Source organism: Monodelphis domestica, chromosome 1 (assembly GCF_027887165.1).
Source record: "Monodelphis domestica isolate mMonDom1 chromosome 1, mMonDom1.pri, whole genome shotgun sequence".
NCBI classification, from domain to species: Eukaryota; Metazoa; Chordata; class Mammalia; order Didelphimorphia; family Didelphidae; genus Monodelphis; species Monodelphis domestica.
This window is the reverse complement of record NC_077227.1, coordinates 249384030-249404246: the sequence shown is the minus strand read 5'-3', so window position 1 is coordinate 249404246 and position 20217 is coordinate 249384030. Positions and strand designations below refer to the sequence as shown.

General features: G+C 35.6%; 1 protein-coding gene across 15 annotated transcripts in view; it reads left to right on the top strand.

The window, feature by feature from the left end:
• The window catches only part of NRXN3 (neurexin 3), a 2159162-nt gene that overhangs the window by 2079275 nt on the left and 59670 nt on the right, over positions 1 to 20217 (top strand). The gene's annotated exons all lie outside the window — the stretch shown is intronic.

Genomic DNA, 20217 nt, shown 5'->3' with positions numbered 1-20217 from the left:
ATAAAACATGAGAAGAATGATACTAGTGATGATGACGAAGGTGAGGATGAGAATGAGGATGATAATAGTGATACATTAAGTGATATTTCCTTTATCACATTAGGAATAAGAAGTGGCAGAGTCAAGATTTTATATTATGACCCTTAACTTGAAATCTTATGTTTTTCCATGAGTATATGAAAGGAATGTGCCAAGTATTAAATTAAGAGTTGGGAACACAAACAGATTAAAAAGAGACAGATCCTACTCTCAAGAATCTCACTTTAGGACAGAGAGCACCTGTAGGAGGATCCATCCACATACTGTATGGAAAGGCCCTGAAGTCATAAGGATGAAGCCTATGGATGGATGGCAAAGCCCAAGAATTCTTAGCCTAAAATAAAGTTGAAACATGTTGCAGACAAGTCATGGCGAGTCTTAAATGCTAAGAATGGATTTTACCTTAAAGGGAATTTTGATCAACTGAAGATTTTGGAGCAAGGAACTGACATTGTCAGGCTTGTGTATAGCTAGATCCTCTGCAGTATAAATAATAAATCCAGGAAATGATTACCTTTTTTTGAATTTTTTCCTACATATTTCCATTGGGATGGATTCAATGACTATATTTTAATGTAAATATAACTTCAAATTATATGCATTCAATTTCATTTGACCATGTCACTGAATTCATTATTTGCAGTAATCAGACTCTGGCTATATTAGGCTACATTAGACTCTGTCAATCTAAAACTCAGAAGCAGATGCTTAATAACTAGGCAAAGCAAACTGCGATGTTCACTTTACCTAGAGAAAGACCTTTCTACTTTTACCAATATTTCCTTTGCATCCTCATAGAAGTAATACCACCCAGGATCCATGTGGTTAGAAATACCAAATTTCTAACTAAGTGAAGTTATGAATCTTTTTGTGTGTGTTATAGACAGTTTGACCTATGAACCTAGTGGAGCCTCTGAACCCTATCCCAGGATATATATGCTTGAATTTCTAAAACAGAATTCAGAGTAAACCAATTTTAATTATATATAGATACATATATATTTTTATATATTTTTTTATATTTTTTTATATTTTTTAATATATTTTTAAGTTCATGGACCTCAGGTTAAAAAGCCTTCATCCTAAAAGCAAGGAGAAACCTATGAGATAGCCCTCACCCAATCAAACAAACATTTATTAAGCACTTACAATCTGCCACGCATTGATCTAGGAACCAAGGATTCAGACATGAATGGACCAGATTTTCCTCAAAGAGCTTACGTTATGTCAGACACAAAGTCCAGCTGTATGTTAAAAGGACAGTGATTTTCTTCTACTTATCCAAATCCCACACATCTTTAAAGGTCCAGTTTCAATTCTACACCCTCCATGAAATCTTCTTGATCTAATTAGATCCTTAGAAACTCCACATTCTCTAAAACATACTGTTCCATACCAAAGACCATAGCACTACGTGATATACTCTTCCATTTGCCATGTAATCATTTTCATGTATAACAAGTGGACATGATCAGTTTCTTGAGGTCCAAGATCATGCCTTATACTGAAGTAATTTCTCTGTCTTGCCTTCAATGTTGTGCATAAGCTGGAGGAACTATCAATCTATATTTAGTGAATAAGAACTAAATTGTTGTAGTTTAGTCATTCACTTGTGTCCAGCTCTTCATGAATCTGTGTACTGTACTGTCCATAGGGTTTTCTTGGAAAGGATTCAAGAGTGGTTTGCTATTTCCTTCTCCAATGGAATAAGGCAAGAAGAGATTGACTGACTTGTCCAGGGCCACATAGCTAGTCGTTGTCAGGGACCGGATTTGGACTTGGGTCTTCCTGACTCCAGGCCATCCACTGAGCTGCCTCAAGAACTGGATAGAGGAGAGTTTAATGCCCTACCCTGCCTTCCATCTCCACTACCCTCTTCCCTTCCTATATCTCATTAGTTTTTTCTCTGACTTTTAACAAATCCAAGCACAATAAAGAATGGGGGATATTCTAGGTAGATACTAGAGAGCCTTCTTCAAGTCATCCCCTGAAAGTAAAAGGTTATCTGCTTAAAGTCTCTGCTGCTGCTGCTGCTATAAAAATAGAAAGAGGCCTTAGCATCAGTAATGAATGCACTAAAACAGAGGCTTCTTAAATTATAAATGTGGCTTCTCTTGTTTATTGCCCAGTAATCCTGTTACATTGATTTCTGTTTATTTCCAATCACCTAGAATGAAAGACTATGTTGCTTAGAGATCTTGATCTTTAAAAGATGTCCTTAAAGTCACTCTGCTGTACTTAGTTGTTTATTTTTTGCTCGAAGTGAATCTAATCAATAAATATACAAAACAAGATACTTTTCCCTCTGCTCCTGGAAGAAGAGTGAGGAAAAACAGAAATGCTAAATAAAGATGTCCAGATTAAAAAAAAAAAGTGCCAGCAAATGACATATTGATTTCTTACAAAGGGGCAGTGTAAATTTAAAATATTCTTCAAACACAGTTCTAAAAGATGACACTGACTCAGCAAAGGAGGAGCCTGTTGACTTTCCACTCACTAGGGCAAGGATTCTTGCATTTTGTGTGTCATAGACCCTCTTGTCATTTTAATAAACCTTTGAACTTCTCAGAATAATGGTTTTAAATGGCATAAGGTAAAATATATAGGATTACAAAGCTTAATGAAATTAAAGATGCATTTTTCCCATCCAGTTTCACAGACCTCACCCCAACTCTGATCCACAGTTTAAGAACTGCTGCCCCTAAGGGTCCATTTTGTAGGATATTTTTTTTCTTTGTAAACCTCAAAATTCCTTAGGCTTATAAATGTTAGAAATTTCACCATTGGGATATTTCATACTTGGAAAATTTCTTACTGATAGTCTATTGGAATGGGAACCCCATTGGCATGGGAGGTTCCTTCTCTTCCCTTCTTCAGATTACTTTAGGACAGAAACCTTTTGCTGAACAATGGAAAGAAAGGACTTTGACCTATGCTTAAGCATAGAACAGGAATTTCTTTGAGTCATGATTGATTTTAGAATTGATACAATGGAGATACTTGGAATCAATCTCCACCCTATTCAGTCCTAACAGGATTGAGTAAGGGCTGCAGCCTAGATCAAAATTTAATTATTCCAATCTCTACCCTACTCAGGTTAACAGGATTTAGAAAGGGCTGTAGCAAAGGAGCAAAGATTTAATCATTTGAAAATATGACCTTCAACAGACATGTGCAAAGCCTCTGGGCGGTCCTGGGTTAAGCTAGAGCCTCCATTGGCACAGGGAAATTGATGGACAGTGATTGGTAGATGTGAGAACTGAGGGGATGCAACTTGGATGGTTTCCTTAAAGATCAGGGGGGTCTGGAGACTCAGGGGGGTTGAGGAGTTGGCCGGAGTGGTTGCGTTGTGCTCTGAGAAGCTTGCTCTGAGGGAAGCTGAAGGTGGGGGCCTCTGAGACTGTTTCTCCATTTTGGTCACGTGAGTAATAGGGACTGATCTCTTTTCTTTGCCCCAGCTATCTAAGGGCTTGGGCCTTTTGGCCCAGCCTAAACAGAAGGGGTATTTAAGCCCTATTCCCTTCTCTCCCTTTTTCTCTCTCTCTATCTCTAATTCCTTTCTTCCTCCTATTGTAATTAAACTCCATAAAAGATTGACTGCAGACTTGAGTTTTCATTAAGGAATTACATAGCTGAATTCCTTGGCGACCTTAAATTAATATTTATTAGTCTTTTAAAGTGATTCCCTTGTAACATCTTCCAGGATTCACTTGGTCCACTTAGTTCCAAATCTTGGGACAATTTTCAAAGTCCAGATTAGTATATAATAGGTGTTAACAGAACCAGAATTTCCTATCTATGATATTGAATACCATTTATTTACAAAGTAGTTTCAAGAGTTTCAGATAAAAATACATGTTTATATAATATGATACTATATAATAAAAAGATAGTAAAGATTGAAAAATATAGATATAGATGATGTAGATATACCATGTGTAAAGCTTCATGAAATGAGGAAAGGGAGAACACTCAAAAGAAAATAAATTGAAGGGGCATCACATCTTTGAAAGGCCTGGAAACTGAGTTGGACAAGGGTTTGGACCCTCAGTGGCACAAAATCCCTTCCAGAATGGTTGTACCAATGAACAGCTCTAATGAAAATACTTTAATGTGGCTATCTTTTTACAATGATGTTCTACTCTTCTCTTTTTTCTTCATCTCACCCAAGTGTGAATTGAAACCGCAGAATTGTTTTCCTTTGTTAAATATACTATCATTCCTATATAGAAACTAAGGCTCAGAAAGACCAAGTAGTTTTTTCATAGTTAGAGTATATGTGAAGGGCAGAATTCAAAAACAGAACTTTTCTTTACTCCATTTCCAATATTCTTGCCACTTCATTATATATGGGACAAATTTGTTGTCTTACAGAGAGACAGAATATAATGCCGGTGATTCAATGAGTGAAACTTCCTAATTTCTCTGCCTTACATCAGTAGGAAGAAATAAAGATGTTTTTTTTTTCCCCTCCAGGGATATATAACAAAGAACCTATTTTAAAATTCGTTCTATTAATTTCTTTTGCCAAATTAGCATTCAACCTAAACCATTCTCTCTTTAAAAATAGACAAGTGATTTTTGTGGTACCTTTAGGAAAAAAAAAATTGAAAGGAGAATGGGATTCCCTCCCAGGTGGACTGAGGTCATATCTTAGGAATTTCCCTTTAATTGTTGTGGTTTTTTTTTCTCCTCCCTTTTTTTTGAATGACTAAACTCTAAACCCAGGAAAGATTTGTTGTAGAAACTAAAGGAGTCTGCAGTAAAGACAGTTCCAAACTCTTTATATTAGCAGTCTTGGTAGGTCTTGTTTTTTTTTTTTAAAGAGTTAAGTAGCAAGACCTTGCCTGTGCATATATATAATCAATAAAGGACCAATCTAGATTTTTAGAGATGGTGTGTAGTTGGGTGGGTGTTGGGGAGATTTTTTTTTTTTGCTTCCTAAATAATATGTAATTTCTCCAGGCCAAGAAATAAATTGAAAGGATTTAGAAGGATTTGCTTATCAGTGAAACACCACGTAGCATTACATTCCTCCTGCTTTTGGAAAGGTACATTGAAGTTTGGTTAATCTGCCTTGGTTCAATACTCCTCTTCCCTCTGTCAGGCTGCCTTGAACAACAGACAGATTAATCCCCTTTCCACCCACTCCTCTCCCTCCTTCCTGAGCCATACCTCCCATTTGTAGCAGATGGAAGCAAAAGGCTTAAAACTGGAAGAAAAGGAGGAACAAAAAATAGGAAAAAGAAAAAGTCCAGCACCCACATATGTTTGCATTGTCCTAGAAGACCTGAGGAATCAGAAATGAAAGATCTCTGTCTTTGGCACTGAGTAGCTATGCTGAGACTCTTTTACTTCCAGTGTTAGTGAATTCCTAACTATGCACACATAACTCATCAGTATCAGTCTTTGATGCAAATAGAACAGGGTCAGGAAGTAAAATCACTGGTCTTGGATTCAGGTCCCAATTATATTATGGATTACCTTGGTGACCTTTGGCAAGTCATTTAACTCTTATTCTCGAATATTCAGTTTTCTCATCTGTAAAATGAGAAGATGGGAATAAATGACTTCAAAGATCTCTTCCAGGTCTAAGCTTATTATCCTAAAAATATTGGAGTTTTCCAGAGGTTATTTTCAGAGCACTTTTTATTAAATTCTCTTCTAATAATTCATCATGAATAGAGGTGACTCTAGATCCTTAAAGAACTTGCCATTTTTAAAAATATACTTCTGGAGAGGGAAGAGCTTCAAGTAGGGGACCAGTTGAAAGTTTAAATGTCTGTCCTCTTAGGACTGGTCTAGCTTAGTTAAGAAAAGGGAGAGTATTTGTCACTAGGTAATTTTTTCACCTGTAGTAACTCAAAAAATGTTTAGTAAGGCAAGGCTGATTTTTTATCTGCCCTAGTGGAGGAAGAATATCTATGCCAGTGAAATAATGACTTTATGGAGTATTGAAGAATTCTGTTAGAAAAGGATCTTTGGAACTATATGCTTTTAATACTTGTCCTGTTTCTGGATGGAGGAAGTCAGGAATCTGAATCATATACAAATGTCCACACAAAAACATAGGTTCATTTTATATACGTACATTGACTTCTCTGTCCTCTTCTTTAATCTTTTAGCATCGGTGAGAATAGCTGAATGACTGATAACGTTCCAATTGGTAGTCCATTCTTTTTCATTTTGTCTAATTGTCTAATTCAGTAGCTAATCAGATTGTTCTGCTTTGGTCTTGCTTGGTTCTCAGAAACAGAAACATATTTTCTATTAAATAGGTTTGTTCCACCAATCGTATGCATGTCCATTCCTGCCTTTGGACTAGTCTCAATTCAGTATCTATATAGTGAAGAATTTTAAATTTTTAATTAAAAAAAATTTAAATTTAAATAGAAGAAAACTTAGGGTTCATGCAGTCACACCCATGCCTACTTCTAGAATGATGTTTTTATAGCAGCCTCTTTCAATTACCACTTCTTACATAAAATATACTTTTCTGATGGCTGGATTAAGCTAAATGTTCCATGTTCTGTTTTTCAAGTGATTATCTTTGTCATAACAGAACAAAGCACAGAAAAGGAAAAAAAAAACCCTTGAATTTGAAGTGAAAGTCCTGTTTGCCCTCATTCTCCATGAAAATTTGGTCAAGATACTGAGCTTCATATTCTCTAAGACCTTTTTCCAGCTCTAAATTCATGCCTGAGAAACCCCAAGATTGCTTGTATTTACCCTTTTTTATAGTCAGGGCTGGCTTTTAAGGAAATTTTGACACAGACAAGTGAGGACTAGCTCTTGCTAATAGAATCTGCTTGTGACCAAGTTCTGTGTGCCAACATAGGTACTGCCTTTCATAAGATATCGGTATATGGGTGAGCAGTCACTAAAACTTTTATCATAATCCTTCCTTGAATTCTTTTATCACAGAGACTCATTTCTTCTGAATTTGTATGAGACAAGTAGATACAGTTATGTCTGCATTCAACACTGTGTCTGCTGGTCCCTTCTGGAGAAGCAAATTAAGCAGAGTTGAGGTTAAGGATCAAAACTTCATCATATAAGAGGTAGTTTGATTCAGGGAATTCTGTACCAAGAAAGATGGATTAAGAATCAGAGGAACTAGGAGCAACAAGGTAGGACAATGGCGAAAGCTCCAGGTCTGGAGTCAGGAGTACCTGGGTTCAAATCTTGTTTCAGATACTTCCTAGCAGTGTGATTCTGGGTAAGTCTCTAAACCCCAGTTGCCTAGCCCTTGCCACTCTTCTGTCTTAAAACTGATATTGAGACAACATATAATGAATGGTTTTAGGGGGGAAATTACTACTAAGTGAGAAGTTAAAAGTTTAAAAAATAATCAGTTTCAAATCTGAGCTCTGCTCTTCAATCTCTTTGCAATCTTGGATTAGTTACTTCCCTTCCCTGGCCTTCAGTTCCCCCTCATAAAATTTTAGCTAGGTTTATATGGTGCTTTAAGGTTTACAAAGTGCTTTTTCAAATATAATCTCATTTTACCTTCACAACCACTTTTGATATAGGTAATATTATTATCCATATTTTGCAGAAGAATAAACTGAAACAAACATGGGTTAAGGGTACTTGCCCAGGGTCATACAGCAAGTAAGCATCTGTATCTGAATTCAAACTCAAGATCTTCCTGACTCCAGGTTCAGCACTCTACCCATTATATCAACTAACTGCCTGAATATGAAATATTTAGATGCCCTTCTATGGTCCTCTTCATCTCTTAATCTACAGTTGTATGTTACCATTTCTCCTAGCAACTCACCTGGACTGGGAGAGTAGAGAAAAGTTAATGCCACCCCAAACACCCATTTCCCACTTTGATCTCACCAACTAGTAGATTATAGCAAGAAATAACAACGCGAGAGTATAATTTCTTCAGGTATGTTAGTAATAGTGATAGCTAGAACATGCAAGAACAGCAAAAAAGAAAAGACAATCTTAACAGATAAATTTAAAATGAGGTGGTTGAACTTTTTAAACCTCAATAAAGGTTATGGGTTTATCTGGAGTCAGTGGGTTTTTATTTTATACAAAGTGGCTCAGACATTCCTCATTTAAATGGATAATAAGCATTCATAATGAAACTAGATATGACCCTTCCTTCTTAAGAGTTATTTAAAGCTATAGTTCCATCAGAAAAAAAGTATAGAAGGGAAAGAGCAAAAACACCAAACATTTGAGAGAATTTAATTCTTTTTAGCATGAAGCAGCTGCAGAGATGTATGACTGTTTTCTGTGGGACTCTCGAATATTTATGGGCCTTTCTCTTTTCTTTTCTTGCTCGAAGAAAGGAGATCATCATTCTTGGGTGTGTTATTTATAATTTCATAAAGCTGTTCCATGGCAGGACTTATTTTATCCTGCGCTTAATCTCAATCAAATAACTGTACTCCAAAGAAGCTGGGAAGGAAAAAAAAATTATTTCCCCATTGGGTTTTCTGAAGCCTATGCTCTATGTGAAAATGAAGGGCTAAAAGTGGGAATGTGGAGGCATAAATTGGAATATGGGACTGTAGAAATGGGGAAATCATCGTGATTAGGTCTGGCTATGGCAGCAAACTTTACCTCTCCATTTTATGTGATGGATAGTAATAAAGAGACGTGTAGAACCATCACTGAGCTGAGATTGAGGAGGCCTTTGGAGTAAATAATTAGAACCAGGTGATTATAGAAACAATAACTCATTGCAGGAAAATGGGGAGTCAGATCTATGAAACTGAGAGAATTGAAAGGTAAATATGCCTATAAATCTCCTTGGGTGGACAGAGAGTTTGGGGCTTTCTTCCATCCCAGTTTTATTCAAAGGTAATTTCAATAAACACTGGAGGGAAAAAAGAATATAAATGCAATAAAAAATCTTTCAGGAAAGGAATAAAGAGGGTTTCTGCCAGAGAGATATTTTATTGAAAGTTATTTTAATACCTATCTTTAGTTTTACGACTCCTAATACAGAGCCAAGTAATTTCAACATGTGGGTTAAAAAATATGAAATACATATTTTAAAATAGGGCACTGTGAATTATTATTTTTAATATAAGGCTTAGCTAATACAGGAGGGCAGGAGAATATTTTCTTCTTCTACCAAAGACAAGGGAAGGCACTGCCATAGTTTTAATGGGAAATAGTACACCCATACATGTAAAAAATAGACTCGAATACAGGACTACAATCCCCACGAGCCTTTGCTCCACTTCCCCAGAATGCCTTGTAATCTCACCTGGGCCGAGATGGAGAAGATATTTAAGCAAAGGCTTTTGAAGGCTCAGGGGTCTTTTGGACTTCCGTTTTGGAGCAGAGGCGTCTCTTCCATGATGTGAGGTTGTTTTGTCTAGGCCTCTGGCCTAGGCACATGTTTCTTACTTGTATATTCTTAATCTTTAACCTTTAATAAACCTCTAAAAAATATAATACTCCTTGCAGAGAGAAACTAATTTCTACCTGCCTCAGTCTCCCCATCTCCCCTAAATTTTAATCTTTACATACACCAGGCTTCCTTCTCTGAATCTGTATTCATTCTCTTCAAAAGGAATTTCACATTTGATACTAATGATCTATGACATTCAAAGACCTTCCTCATCTGACACCAAGCTATTTCTCCAGACTGATTTCATATTACACCTTCCTTATGCATTGTATAATCCAGGTAAACTGGCTTGATTGCTATCCCCCATGACTTTTTGCAAGCTGTCCCCATTAGTCTAGAATGTTCTCAGCTCTCACCTCTAACTCTTAGAATCTCTCACTCATTTTAAGGTTCAGTTCTATTGCTTTCTCCTATTGAAAATATTCTGTTAACACTAATGGGACATACACTCCCATACCACCAAAATGCTTGACTATTTATTTTTGAAATATTTAAAAATACTTTTTACAATTTGCTCATTAGTGTATACTTTGTGCCCCACCTGAGTGTCTTAGGAGTTCAGGGGTGACATTTTTATCTCTTTATACATCAAGGAATTTAGCATTTAGTTTAGAAAATTCTATTGTGAAAATTCCTTCCATCAAATCAGTTCAACAACCAATCTGTAGATCACAGTCTTAGAGAATACAGGATAGTTAAGAGACTTGGCCCTGGTCACAAAGCTAGTATGTGTCAGTGGCAAGATTTGAAGTCAGTCCTTTCAGACTCTAATGCTTCTTAAACACATCTTAAACACAATTGAAAGCAAAAGCAGAATTGTTCTCAACCCTACAATGCAGAACAATTGAATGAAAAAAAAAAAACAAAAAAATTCAGAGGTTGAACTATTAGAATCACTAACTCCTGGTATTTTGAAATTGTAAATGGAGCTCAACAATCATCTAGTCCAGCACTTACCCACTACAACTCATCAGAAATGCATCTATCCAGCCTTTATGGGAAGGTCTCCAGTGAGGGGGACTATTGGTTTTTATATGCATTTAAGAAAGCATAATAATGGAGAGAAAATTACTGATGTCCATATTCTAGGATGATTCTAATGTCAGTACACAGTGGACCACATAATTATGGTCTAGGTATGACTCAAAGCAATTGAGGCTTCTATTTCTTTTTAATGAGTATCTACTTACCTCTCAATTTGAAGAAGCCTTTGAGAAAAAGATATGGAAAAGGGAGAAATAATAGAAAAACATAAGGCAGTCGTATTTTGTTGAGTGATTGAGTTTTATAGCTCTTTATACCCATTTAATAATTTTTTTCCATGTGAAGATTGCTAACTATCTGCAATAGGAACCAAAAACTAAAACAGAAGTGTGTCCTTTTAGTGTAGGACCCAAATCAGGACATCTGCTGATTTCTGAGAAATAATAGTGACAGCGGGGAAAGAGATAGCAGCTGTTGTAAGAAGGCCTCAGGTTTTCTGAAAATAAAGTAGAGTAAACTAGGCACCATCTTCTAATTTGATTCTAAGCTCATAGTTTCCAAAAACCTTGATTTTAAAATTTTACTTTTTTTGGAGAGTGACAAGAATTGAATTTTAAAAATCCATAAATGTTTTGAAACCATTTTGAAGGTTCAATGACACCTTGTCAGTATCATTATCATCATCACTACATTCTTAGTGAAAAATAATATTTATAAGGAACTTTGAATTAATGACTAGATTAATTAATTTTGAAGCATCTATTCAGGGTTTACTATGTGCCAATGTGAGAATATAAATACAAAAGCAAGGGCAATCCTTGTCTTCAAGATGCTTATGGTTTATTTGAGGTAAACAGTATTCATAGTAGGAATGGTAATGAAGAGAAAGACAATTTGTTCCTGGAATTTCAGAGATAATAAAGAAAATCACTAACTATTTTATCTACGTATTCTCACTTGGATCTCACAAAAAATCTTGCAAATTAAATGCTATTGAAATCTCCTTTATTTTCAGATGAGATATTTCAAATCTAAGGTGCCTAGATTTAATGATTTGCCTCAGTGTAAAATGAATGGCAAAGTAGATAGAGTGCCAGGACTGGAGTCAGGAAGAGCCATTTCCTTGAGTTCAAGGCTGGCCTCAGACAGTTGTTTGTATGACTGTAACATTTAACCCTCTTTACTTCAGTTTCCTCCTTTGTAAAATAAGCTGGAGAAGGAAATGGCAAACCACTCTAGTATCTTTGCCAAGAAAACTCAGAATGGGGTCATAAAAAGTTAGACATGACTGAAGAGATTGACCAACATTCAACAATGAATGCGTGAGACCCCTGAGGACAAAACTATTTAGCTTTTTCTTTGACAAGACTTCATAGTCAGAGTACATAATACATTGTAGGTGCTTTATTAAATGTATGATGAGTATTGATTTGTTTATCCAAGAACCAGAAAGTACTCTGAGGAGTGCCATCTCTGTTCCACATTGCTCTTAATGTGAACCCTTCAAGTGTAATTACAGGCTGACTGGTCTAGTATTTGATTACTTCACTCCAATGGTCAGACTGGAAGATTTAGAAACAGTGATTTCTTTCAGATTATATAATGACATAACTCTGGAAAGGTACTTGACAGAGTATGTAGTGTTGAGATTTCTTTGAGAGGACATAGAACATTGATACAATTTTCCATTATCTTGTGAAGTTGACATCCTTTTTCCTGTTTTGAGACAAAAATTATGGTATGACATCTGAGGTCATAATCAAATACCAGTTCTTAGAATCAGATTTTATTAGCATCTCTCCTTCATTTCCCCTGGCAATTTCAAGTAGAAATGGTATTTGTGACGCTTCATGGTAGCTAGAGTAGCAGATAAATGGATTGGTTAAACTCTTTGAGCAAAAAAGTGAGACAGGCTAGAATGTAAAGAATATATTGTATGAAATAACAAGGAGAGAATTTTCTTTTACTGGGATTGGCCTCATAACTAGATGGAGTTGGCACACCTAAACTGATCTTGTGTTGAGGGCTCCATAATGATATTGTTTTTTCCCAGGCATCTTCCTGACTAACAAGGTATAATCCTTCCTGATTCTTTATTGTCCTTCATCTGAAGTAATGCATTAATTAGAGAATTCATTGTTAAAATTCACAAAACTCTAGGGAAAGTTACTTTATAAACTTGCATCCATGTGTCAAATTAGCCAATCAGAGGAATAACCAGCAATTTTGGCATATGAAGCAAATAAGCAGTATTCTATATGCACTCTGATAGACTGGAGTAGATGGAGGACCTGTGAAATTGCAAGACGGAGAAGCCTTTCTATTTGGGAGGAATAAAGTAAGTTGAAAGCTCATCTGGTTTAATTTTTGCTCCTCTAAATTTTAGTTCTCAAAGGCATATACCCATTCACTCTTATCCTAGACTACTAGGATAATAATCCTGTTACTTAATTGTGAGCAAGGTCCTGAGAAAATGAGACAGAGAACTTATTTTTTCTTTAACACAGGAAAAGAGGTAAAGAAAAGTTTAGGATAAATATAAAGGAGAAAGATCAAGTTTAGGAGGAGTAATATAGGGAAAGATTGAGCTGGGTATCAGAAGAGGGGAGGAAATGACAGCTTAAAAAGGGGATAATGACATCAAAAATGATATTTGCCTTCTTTTTTATTTTTAAATACATATTTTATTTTCATAGTAAATATTTCCCAATTAAAATTCCCCATTAAAATTTTAATATTCATTTTCTAAATTTGGAGACCCAAATTCTCTCTCCTCAATTCTTTACCACTCCTTAAGAGAAAAAAAAACAATGTGATCTTGATTATACATGTGAAGTCATACAAAACATATAAAAAACATGCACACAAAAGGAAAACAAATGAAAAACATATGCTTTAATCCTTATTCAGAGCTTATCAATTCTCTCTCTTGAGGTAGATAGAATTTTTCATTATGAGACCTTTAGGATTATCCTGGATCATTGTCTTGATCAGAATAGCTAAGTTTTTCACAGTTGACCATCCATGTAATATTGCTATTACTATGCAGAGTGTCCTTTTGGTTCTGCTTGCTTTACTCTGTATCAGTTCATATAAGACTTCCCAGGTTTCCTGAAACCATCCTGCTCATCATTTCTTATAGCATAATAGTATTCCATCCTAATTATTACAAATACATCTTTAAGTCATTCCTTAATTTCCAATAAAATATCTCTTAATTTCCAATTGTTTTGCCATAACAAAAAGAGCTGCTATAAGTACTTTTGTACAAATAAGTCCTTTCTCCTTTTCAGCACTCTCTGTCTTCTTCACAATTTTCCAGACAGCCAACCCTATGGGATACACATTACCTTTTTAAGAACATATATGAAATGTATCCTTAAAGACAAGATGAGGAGATATGTGCTGAATGATAACAGAGTTGAATAAATTCCTAATATTTTGCATGACCAGACTAGAAAAGAAATTTTGAATGACTCAATTTCTAGATAGAGGAAAGTTTCTAGAAGAATAAGTCTTTCTTTAGCATCTCTCCTATGTCATTTGGCCTTTTTATCACAATAAATGGCTTAGATTTTTGGCATGTTTGCTGCAGATGACCAAGAACTAATAATCTGTATGATAGCTGAGACTTAAAGATTTCTTAATAGACTAGAATTATGGCACAGACTCCAAAAATAAATATCAAAGGAAAGCCTTTGGTTAAAAAAAATCTTTAAGAGTTCAAAATAGGAGAGGTTTAGCTGGTGATGAAAAAATGTGGTGTCTTAGGAGACTGAATATTTCATTTGAGTCAGTGAGACAACATGACAATCAAAAATTTGAATGTGGTTTGGGGTTTTCATTTTATTTTAGGATACATAGTTCTAATAAGAACAAGTCTAAGATATGATGTTTAGGTTGGGGCATATTTTAGGAAAGACACCAACAGACTGGTGATCATTCTAAGCTGGATAATCTGGGTGATGAGAGGTCTCAAATCCAGGTTATCTGAGGGTCATTAGAAGGAATTTAGGATCTTTTGGTTGGATAAGGAAATTCTTACAGTGTAGACGATAGTTCTTTCTGAAGGGAATGGCTATCACCTGAAAAAAAGGAATAGGGAAGAACTAAGCATAATGGGTAGGAGTGGCAAAGTCAATTTAAAATTGATATAGGAATATATTCCTGGGATTAGAGATACCAACATGTAGAATGATCTTCTTACTTCAGGAATTAATGGAATCACTTCACTAGACCTCTTTCAATAAAATTAAGGATTTGTAGAGAATATTCTTATTCAAGTACAGGTTGGACTAGATAGAAGGAACTTTGATTAAAACAACTCTGAGGTACCACCTCATACCTATTAGATTGGTCAATGTGACAGTAAAGGAACATGATCAATGTTGGAGGGAATGTGGAAAAATTGGGACACTAATACATTGCTGGTGGAGTTGTGAACTGATTCTACTATTCTGGAGGGTAATTTGGAAGTATGCCCAAAGGACTATAAAAGAATGCATACCTTTTGATTCAGTAATACCATTACTGGATCTGTATCCCAAAGAGATAAGAAAAAAGAATGAGAAAGGACCTGTTTCTTCAAAAATATTTATAGCTGCTCTTTTTGTGTGGTGGCAAAGAATTGGAAATTAAAGGGATGTCCCTCAATTGGGCAATGACTGAACAAATTGTAGTAGATAGAATACTACTATGCTAAAAGGAATGATGAATAGGATGGTTTCATAAAGAGCTGAAAAGACCTAGTTGAACTGATGCAGAGTGAAATAACCAGAGCCAGGAAATCATTACACACAGTAACTGCAATATTGTGGAATGATCAAATATGATAGGCTTTGCTACTCTCAGCAACACAGTGATCCAGGTCTGAAGACTTATGTAAAAGAATGCTATCTACCTCCAGAGAAAGAACTTTTGAAGTAAAAATATTGATGAAAACTTATGATTTATCACTTGTTTATTTGGGCACATGTTTTGGGGTTTTGGTTCTATAAGATTATGATTCTTATTTGGAAAAAAATATGAATCACAACTTTGGAAAACTTCTGTAGAAATTTATTAAAATTTTTAAAAAATTAAAAAGAAGGAACTTTGAGGTCTTAATTCTGAAATTCTTTGATTCTGTGGTTATTTCTTTGCTTACTAAGTCTTTGTGTGGGGCCTGGGATGGGTACCAATATAAATTAAACTATCCATCTATGAGACGGACGTTTTTCTCTAAAAATGCTCAAGTAGATACCTATTACATTGGAATCTTTACTCTAGAAATTTAGTCAACAAGCAGATTCTCATGCTTTTATCATCTTCCGAGCCCAGGCCTAGAGATCCTTGGGAATCTCATTGGACAAATGAGTTAAGACAAGCAAAGGCATTAAAACAATTAAAATTAACTCAAGTTGTAGATGAGGTGCTAAGTTTACCTTTAAAACTTTTTTTTTGTCAGCTCAGTTTCACAATCACCAAATAAATAAAGTTATGTAATATATAATCCTTGATAATTCAACCCAAAATCTTTCCAGCTTAGGATAACTTGTCAGAGCTTGAGTTTGATTAAACTTTTAGTCAAGAACCCAGATTTTTCTAAATTATAATAGACTTTGGTGGAAAAGAATAATTGTTATTCATTAGTTTGTCACTTAATCACCCAAAAGCAGAAATTATAGAGAGCCAAACTCAATTCAACCTAATTTCAATTCAACAAATACTTAGTAAGTGCTTACTATGTGCCAAGCACTGGAGAAAGAAAAGCAAACTGAGTCAGTGACTACCCTCAAAGAGTTAATATTCTTTTGGTCGAATAAAAGTTACACACATAAGTAAGCAAAAATACATGCAAACATTTTTTAAAGTAATATTTGGGAAAAAGGAAAAAAAACAACTGGGGAAATCAGGAAAGGGCTGTTTTCTGAATATTGCACTTAAATTAAGCTATAAAGAAAACTCAAGATTCTAAGAGACAGGGAAATGAGGAATTGCATTCCAAGGATGAGAAGCAGCCTTTATCAAAACAAAGAGCAAGAAATTGCAATGACAGATTCAGGGAACAAGAAATAAGATACTTTTGTATAAAACAGAGGGACCAAAGAGGAATAATGCATATGAAGGTCTTTAAATAAGGGTGAAATCCATGCTTTTTTCCTGCCCCATAGAGGCACTAGTGTAACAGTTAAAATTTAGGGGAGACTGAGGCAGGTAGAAATTAGTTTCTCTCTGCAAAGAGTATTATTTTTTTTTAGAGGTTTATTAAGGATTAAGGATTAAAGAAAATACAGGATAAGGAAAACGTGCCTAGGTCAGAGTCCTAGACAAGACCTCACCTACATTATGGAAAGAGCCATGTCTGCTCCAAAATGGAAGTCCAAAAAAGAGAGAGCGAGAGACCCCGCCTACGGGGAAGACCCTTTAAATAAAATTTTGTTCTCGTCCCAGGTGAGAATTCAGTGAGATTAGAGGGCATTCTGGGAGCTAGCAAGGACTCCTGGGGAATGTAGTCCAGAGTTCAAATCTCAATTTTACACTAGGAAGATATAGAAGGTTGATGAACAGGATAGTGATTTGTCCTCCTCAGAAAGATCATCTTAGCAGCTGTATGGAAGACAGATTGCAGTGGGTAGAGGCTTAGAAATAGATCAATTAAAAGATTATTGAGGCAAGAGGTGATGAGTGTTTATACTGGAGTTATAGCCACTAATTGGGGATGATTGTGACATAATTTGGAAATTAAATCAGCAATATTTGGCCACTGCTTGCATGTGGGAGTTGAAAAAGAGGGACACATTAAAGAAAAGTTATGGGTTGTGAACATGGATGACTTGAAAGATGATGGTAAAAGTTACAGAAATGTGGTACATGGGAAAGAATAACTTGCTCCAAGACCAGAGGACTTGAGTTTAATTCATTTCTTTGACATAGTCACTTGTGAGACCTGGATCAAGTCACTTACCCTCCCTTGTCTTCAGTTTCCTCATCCATAAAATAGGAAATTAAAATAAGATGTCCCCTCAGTTTCCATCTTACTCTAGGTGTATGGTTCTATAGTCTCATGACAGTAATTACATTGCATTCATTTTAGATGCTTTATTTTTAATTTGGGAGTATAGATTATATTCACACTATGCTCTCCATCTCAAGAAGGGTATGAGTTCTTCAAGGGAAGGGACTGAATCGTTTTTGTGTCCCCAGCTCCTAGCACTATGCCATGATAAAGTTGGTGCTTAATAAATATATGCCAAATTGAAGTTTTAGGAGAAAATATGTTTCACTGGGTCATGTTGAGTTTGAGATACTTTAAAAATTCCTAAAGCTAAGGAAGGATACTGTGATTTATCTTTGATTATGTGATTAGCTATTATTATGTCATTCTGATTTTATTTTAATCCTATTCCCTATTGAAAAAACTCCTTTGGGCAAATTCAGTCAGTCACTAATCAGTGATTGAGCTCTTGCTAAGTGCCAGACACTGTGCTAAGTATTGGTGATTCAGAAAAAGACCAAGATGTGATCTTGCTCTCACAAGGAGCTCCCATTCTGATGGGATAGTCTTTATCAGACAATCCTTTCAGAGGCACTGGGCAGCCAGTATAGTGTAACAAAAATAACATTTCTCTACTCCAAAAGACTACTTTAGGAAGCAAATTGTCACCAGGCCAAGTGACTGACAAATCTTTCCCTAAGGAGTGCCTAATTAAATGAAACACTTGAAAAATTTTGTTTCTACTAACCTCAAGGAGGAGCAGGGCTTTAAGCCTCTCTACCAGATGTGAAGTGAGCCAGTACTGTGTGTGTCTGGGCACTCCTTCCACAACAGGTGAATGGAGTTAGGTGTCTATCAAATATGGTTTTTCTACTGTTCTCAGTTGCTCTTGACAATCATATTCCTGACAAGAGCACCTCCACTGGGTATTTCCTTCTTGGAAGGGAGTGTTTTCCACTTGAAATATGGAACCATAATTTTTGGCAGCAGGAAGTAGTGAAATGAACAGGTGAATATTAGTTAATATTAATTAATAATATTAGTTACTTATTGTACATTAAAGGGGTAGGGGACAGAGTTGGATTTGGGGACAAGTGCTATTCCATAGCATACAAAATGGGGCTCCTGCCCACTATGGCAAGAGATCTTCTGAATATGTTCTCCACAATCTCATATCCTTCTCCCATCAATATTCTCAACATCATGCCTCCAGTGGTAGCATTTTACAACAAGCTGGAGGGTTGTGGAAGAGAATACAGTTGAAAAGACCAAGGAAAACTAGCTTTGTGATCTCTTCAGGAAGATTCTAACCCAGGGTTAGGGACTGTTATAGAATTTCCCTATTGGTCCACCTTCCTAATTCAGCTAATTATAGCATTTACATAAAGAAGTTGCTTCTGGGAAGATAGGCCATTGTGCTTTCCTCTATAGAATGTTCATTAATTATACCAGCACATGCAAACACAATACACCACACACACACACACACATTATCTACCTTGGATGCCACCTAATTGGCACTCAAACACCTCAGTCCAAGGAGAATTGTTGAATGGGATTTAACTCTCACATGGCCAGAACTTAAGTGGTTGTGCTCTCTGGTTGACTATCTGGTTCTCAAATAACTGAAATTCCCCAAATTCTTTAATGAACTTTTATTCAGCTCCTCATTTAATCCTCCTGTTTTTCTCCCCCTCTATATTTTCTTGACATAGCACTCTGTGCCCCTCATAAGTGTGTTACATCTTATATTTTATCATGGTTGTTTATGAATGTGTCATATTCACCACTGGTGAGAAGGAAGAATTTATGTTATTTCTATTCTATCCCTACCACAGTGATCATTTGATGCCAGTTCAGTCAATCATCAAGTATATATTAAGTGCCTGATATGTGCTGAGCACTGTGCTAGGTTCAGATGATATAAAGATAAAATACCTTTTTTCCCTTGAGAAGCTTACATTCCAGTGAAGACACACACACTCTCTGTCTCTCTGTCTGTTTGTCTGTGTTTCTCTCTATCTTTCACTCACTCTCTCGCTCTCTTTCACTGTCTCTCTAAATATATGTATATATGTGTACGTACATATATTTTTTCTTTGTATATTTCCCTTATTTTCTTTATATTTCCAATAGCATAATATATTTCATTACATTCAACTATCATAATATATTCAGCTGTTTCTCCCATTCATTGCATTTGCTATTGCCAGTTACTTTGTATAATAAACAAAGCTTCTGTGCATATTTTCATACATACCCAATTTTTTACTCTCTCAATAATGCCTTTAGAACTTGATCCTAGAAATGGGATTTCCAGGTCGATGATCATGAACACAATAGCTCTAAATGCATATTTCCAACTTCCTTTCTAAAACAAAATAAAAAAAAAATTCAACACTCTTCTAGTATTGTAATATTAGGTATATTTCTCCATGTATGTGATTATATTAATATATATAGGTATGTATAAAATTTATGCAAAATAAATGTAGAAGTATAAAATTTTTGGACAGAGAAACTAGGAAATGGGGAATCTGGAAAGGATTCATGTAGAAGGTAATAATTGAGGTGAGTTATAAAGGAAAGCAGGGATTCAAAGAGATAGAAATGAGGCAGAAATACATTCCAGGGATTAGGTACATATAACCTGGACAAATGCATGGAGATGAGAGATGAAATGTTACATGAGAAGAATGGCAAGGCCAATTTGGCTAGACTATAGAATATGAAAATGGGTTTAATATGTCAGGGAAGGTAGTCTACAGCTAGGTGATAAATATCCAATTTAATTTGAAAAATATTTATCAAAGCTAGGACAAAAGGTAAAGCT